Genomic DNA, 6,037 nt, shown 5'->3' on the forward strand with positions numbered 1-6,037 from the left:
TCGGGTCCGCCCCTCTCCGCCCCACTCCTCCGCTCGCCCTCCTCCTCTTTTCTCCTCTCTTTTCCTCTCTCCGCTTCTTCCCGCCCCCCTCCCCCCGCCAGCGGCTCCAGGCCTCTGCGCGCACCATCAGTGCGCGACCTCTCTACTCCTACCCCCCAATCCGGGCGCGGAGCCTAAGGACCCCCTGCGGGGAAACATCTGGTGCGGCCCTCTAGACGCTTGACGTCCTGAGGTTGGAGAGCAGCGGTTCTCGGAGGGGCGCCCGGAGGACAGGACGTCCTGCACTCCCGGGGACAGGGATCAGAGATGGGGAGGAAGGGTCAGAAACAGATGATCAGCTGCACGGATAGATGGTCAGAGACAGAGATTTTAAATGTTTAGAGATGGAGACAGAGAGAGATGAGAGAGATGGACAGAAATGGAAAGAGCCAGAGAGATGGAAACAGATAAAGGGGAGAGTTCCACCTTCCTCCCTCCCTTCCTCCCTTCCTTCCTTCTTCCCTTCCTTCCTCCTCTCTTTCCCTCCTTTCTTTCCTCCTTCTGCAAATATTTAAGCATTCACTTGGCCTCAGACATAGTGCTAGGTGCTAGATACACATTTGGAATGGCCCCTGTCTCTGAGGAACGTCCCCTCCGTCTCTCAGGAAAGAGAATTAATTACACGCTAAGCTGTGATGGGGAGCTCCAGCGGCTATGGGGACACCTGACTTCAGCTTCTAAACTAGTAAAGATGGTCAGGGAAGGCTGCTTGGAAGAAGTGGCTTCTGAGCTGAGACCTGAATAGGACTGCTGGGTGGGTAGGGGGTGATGGGAGGGATGTTTTAGGCACAATCTAGGGAACAACATACACAAAGGTCCAAAGATGAAAGACAGCAAGATGCACTGGAGAAGGAAGTTCCCTCTCTCTGCAAAGGGTGGGGGCAGGGTGAGGACATGGGACTGGGGGTCAGCAGAAGAGGAGGTGGGACGGGGGTCAGCAGAGACCAGCCTGGGAGGGGAGGAGGTGGGACCGTGGGTCAGCAGGGACGGATTTGAGGAGCAAAGTCATGGGCTGAAAGGGTCGGCAACAAGCTGCCCGTGAGAGCAGTGGAGGTCGTGGTGGTGAGTCTGGTCTTTATCTAAGAACCCAAGAGCCTCTGCAGCTCGGGCCTCAGTGGGCTTCGGGCAAGTACAGGCTTGTCTGGCAGGCGTGTGCAGCTGACCTGCCAGAGTCCGTCTAGAAGGGGCCCCCCGGGAGGTACTTTGCCGTTCAGGAGGGAGCAGGGCCCATCGGCCTGACCCGGGGAGAGGCCCTGGCTGTTTGCAGGAAGATGACTCTGAGGTCAGTGGGGGAAGGGGGTTGCCTCCTGGCTCAGCCCCATTTGGCTCCTGTCCATGTCCTGTGGATAGCCAGAGAGCCAGGTTGGAGAGCCAAGAGCTGGGAGTGAAAACGGAAAAAGTTGCCTCACTAAAGCATGGTTTGCAAACTCGTGGCCTGTGGGCTGAATCCAGCCTGAATAGCATCTTGAAATTTGGGAAACTTCATGTAAAAATCTGACTTTCTGGTTTTCTTTTGAAAATTCCCCCAAATCTGGCAATACTGAGTGCCAGTTGCCACATGGCAACAATTAGCTGTAGCTGAATAGCAGCTGCCCCCTTTAGATGAGGCGTGTACTTTGGTTTGCCACAGTCCCCACCATTCTCTATTGCCTTACATGTGACTCACTCAGCTCATTTGTATCACTTGCCCCATTTCAGGTTTAATCTTTTCCCAAAAGTCTTTGTGAGAGATTGGGGCTTAAACAACATAGCTTTGGGGCTCCTCTGGCAGAGGGCAGCTTTGACAGCACCTCTGAACAACCTGTGTAGATTTGGCATTCCAAGGGCGTTGGTGTCCAGTGAAGGTGCTTGGTGCCAATTTAGAGGCACAAGGGACTGGGAGAGCATAGACAGTATCTAGTGGTAGTGGACTTGTTGGTGAGCACATGCGATACACTTCGGGGTCCCTGTATCCCTTTAGCTCTCTCTGCCATGCTAACGTAGCAGGGTGACCCTGGGAGCCCCATGTTGATGTGGGAGAATCATAAAATGAGAGCAACCAGACCCGCTGTAGACTTTGTAAATGAAAAACAGACTTTTCCATGGTAAACCACTGAGATCTGGGGAGACGGTCATTACGGCAGCATCTTTTAGGCATCCTAATACAGGTGTAAATGGTCTGTACAGTGGGTAGAATTGTGTCCCCCCAAAAGATACGTGCAAGTCCTAACCTCCAGTACCTGTAAACGTGTCCTCATTTGGAAATAGAGTCTTTGCCGATATAATCAAGATAAGATGGGGTCATAGTGGATCGGGCTGGGCCCTAACCCAGGGAATGGTGTCCTTATAAGAAGATGAAATTTGTACAGAGACACACGATGAGAACTCCGTGCACCACGGAGGCAGAGATTGGAGCCATGCAGGGAAGGAACATCAAGGATTGTTGGGAGCTCCTAGAAGCTGGAAAAGGCAAGGAAGACTCCCTAGAGTCTTCGGAGAGAGCGTGGCCCTGCCGACACCTTGATTTTGGACTTTGAGCCTCCAGAACTGCGAAAGAATAAATTTCGGATATTTTAAACCACCCAGTTTGTGCTACTTTGTTAAGGCAGCTCTGGGAAATGAATACAGGCTACAATTAGGAGATGCCAGAATATGGCATAAATTTCTGTCATTCATTCATTCATTCAGGAAAACTTTAGTGAACACTGTTCCCTGTGCTGGGGCACAGCAGCATCGAGATGAAGTTTGCACTGACAAAGAAGGAAGACGATGAGGCGAGACCCCAAGCATAAGAAGGCGGTGTGCTGGGGGAGGTAGTGGCCGTCTGTGGCTTATGCCTTCCAAGCCCCTGTCCTCCTGCCTGTGTAGCTGCCCCTTAATTCTCCTTTGGGGAGCCTCCTCTCCCCAACCCTTGGTCTATGAGGTTCAGTGGGTGTGACCTACCTTCTGGCTCCTGGGTCCATGTGACGCAAGCCTGGCTAAAAAGCAGATCTAGTGCTGCTGGCTAGATGATGGTTCAGAGATGGGCTGGAGAGTCTGTTGGAGCCAATGAGAATTAATTCTGGGATTTTTGCTGGAGGCATTTGGGGCGCAGCCTACACTTTCAGCTCTAAATGAAGTTGGTGGAGTTGCCCTTAGGAACAGAGGCTTCCTGAGAGGAAGTTACAGTAAAGAGAGCAGGAGTGGTGACACTGAGCTCCTGCTGCCGTCAGCTGAGCTCCTGGATCCAGCCCTACCTGCAGCCGGAGTACCCTGAGCTTTTTAGTTTGTGAGCCAATACATCCCCTCCTCCCAACTTGGTGTTGTGTTTTGCTTACGCCCGTTTGGGTTGAGTTTCTGTCACTTGCAGCCTGAGCATCCTGACTCAGCTGAGAAACCAGGACCAGTCACGGCCTGCCTGAGGTCACGGCCCTCCCTCATTTTGTCTCTGCCTCTTGTCTCGGGGACACCTGAGAAGCACTCCTGGGGGCACACGAGTGTGCCAGCGCTCATAGTCCTAGAGGAGTGAGGCAGGACCTTGTCTGGGGCCAGGGAACCCAGGGACCTTCAGGTTTCCTGCTGGGACCCCAGCCCCGGGCCCACGCTTATGGATTCCAGGCTCAGAGGCTCAGCAGGCCCGGCTACCCTGTGCCTAAAACCCTTTGCCAACTTCAACCCACTCTTGGAATAAAGCCCACTTGCTCGCCGCGGCCTGCAGAGCCCCGCGTGACCTGCCGTGACCTCTCCATAGCAGTCGGGAGCCCAGTGGGGAGCAGATGGCTCTCCCGGACGAGGCTAATTCCAGGAGAGCTACTGACAAAGGGATTAAGTCCAAAGCCTGTGGGTGGGGTGTGGGGAGAGCCAGTCCGCGGGCAGGAACTGGGGCCAGAATCTCCAGGACTGTGACGGTCGCAGGCCCAGAGGGTTGACAGGAGAGGGCAGCTACGGGGACCCAAGAGGAGAGAGAATTGCACAGAGCAGGTGGCTTGAACAAAGCAGCCAGCCCAAGAGACCTGGCGGGGAGGGATCCGGGGAATAAATTCCCTGACCTTGCTCTCCCCGCTCCCTCTGCTCCTTTGCTGGCTCCCCCAGCCCAAAGCCAGGGGCGCAGGGGCTGAGGATTTTGTCCCCGGTGGGGTGGGAGGTGGAGGGTTGTGTGGAGGAGCGGACAGAACTCCTCACTCCCCCTGCGAATGTACTTCCCAGAGGACCTAACCAATACACCTGCTCCTTGGCCTGCAAAGCTTCCCGTCTGTTAGATTGCGGCTCAAATGCCACCTCCTCACTGGAGCCTTCTTTGATTGACCCCAAATGATCTGCCCCCTGTGTTATTTCCTTCCCGCAGATACAATCTTGTTACTTTAATTTCTTGTTTGTTTATTGACACTTGCCATTCCTCCAGAATGTCAGCTGTGGCCCAGTACCTAGAAGGGTTTAGCACATAGTAGGTACTCGATAATTTGTTGAATAAATAGTTGAATAAAATTAGTGATTCTCCCCTAGACGTGGGAAGATGGATGGGCAGGCTCAGTAGCCAGAGGTGGGGATGATAAGGTGGTCCCCAGAGTAGGAGGAAAGGCCAGAATGAGCACTGGAGGGCTCTGACCTGGGTTATCTAGGAGTCATTTTGAATGACTCAAAACTCTGGGGCTTCCCTTGTCTTATAAACGCACAGACTCCATCCTAGGTCTTCCCTTTCTGTCATGTGGAGGTCAGGTGAGAACTGACCACTTTAGACTTTGGAGGGTCTGAGGACAGAGTTGTTAATTTGTAATCAACAGCAGGAGAAACTTAGGGTAGACTTCAGGTGGGACTTCCCAACAGTGACACGAAGGAATGAGACTTTAAAGGCTCCATAAAGTAGGCTGAGACAACTGCCTGGACTAGTTGGGTGGACACAAGGACCTTCAGACAGCTTAAAGATCCTGGCTGGGCTGGGAAGGACAGGTGGGCCAATGGCTTCCTTCCTGGCCGCCCCCACCTTGCCTGTTGGCCCTCCATCCTGTCCCCACCACACCCTGTGGGGCCTCTGAGTCTCTGGTCCCTGCCTCCCCCAGCCTCCACCCCTGCCCACCTGCCCTCTCTCTCCCTGCTGGGCTCTTAGCCTTGGGTTTGCCCACATGGACGGCCTCTGGCTGGGCTGTGGTTTGTGCTTGTCAGCCCCCACTCTCCGTTCTTCTGTCCACAGCACTGTCCCTTCTCCTTGGGAAACCGCACCTCCTCCCCGTGGCCCAGGCCTGGGCCGTAGGACCATGGAGCTCTCGGGCAGGAGCTTCCTGCCGGCTTCTGTCTGGGAGTTGGGGGGTGACACCGGCCGCAGAGTGAGGGGAAAGCAGAAGACACAGATTTGGGGACACAGTTTGAGACCCTGGATCCAGCCTTACCTGAAAGCAGTCTCGTCCTGGATTTCTCAGTTCCATGAGCCCTGTTCTAACAGGCCCTGTTCTAATCCGATGTGGGCAGCATTTCTGTTACTTGTCGCTGAAAGCGTGCTGGGTGGGACCTGTGATATCTGGGAAAGGCCCCACTGAGCTGCTTCTGCCGGCAGAATGCCGCCCGAGGGGTCCGAGTCCCCGGGGGACGAGGCTGCGCCAGTCAGCGTCTGTGGCGGCGCGGGTCTGTCTGTCTGCAGGCAGCGACCCCCCCTTCCTCCGCTCCTGGGGGCCGAGCCCTCCTCGGGGCACCGCGAGGTGGGAGAGCTGTCAGAGCAGAGACGGGCCCGCGGGCCCCAGAGCAGCGGGAGGCGCCGCCACATCCCGGCCTGCGCGAGCCGCCGGGCAGCGCGGGCCCCGGGGGGCGGATGGAAACCCAGCAGCGGGCTCCCTGCCCCGGGGGGCGTTCAGGCCGGCGGGGGCCGCAGCAGGGAGGCTGCGGAGAGGACTCCCCCAGAGAAATGGGGTCTGCGGCAGGCGGGGTGGCGCGCGCCCGGGGCCCCGGGGGCCGGAGGACCTGTCCCCCGGCGGGCATGTGCTGCTGGCCGGCTGGCCGCCCTCCGGGGATGGCCTGCGCCGAGCGCACGGCCTCTCTCGAGCCCACGCCT

The sequence above is a fragment of the Ceratotherium simum genome, chromosome 30 (genome assembly GCF_057802395.1).
Source record: "Ceratotherium simum simum isolate JZ-2026a chromosome 30, ASM5780239v1, whole genome shotgun sequence".
Taxonomy (NCBI): Eukaryota; Metazoa; Chordata; class Mammalia; order Perissodactyla; family Rhinocerotidae; genus Ceratotherium; species Ceratotherium simum.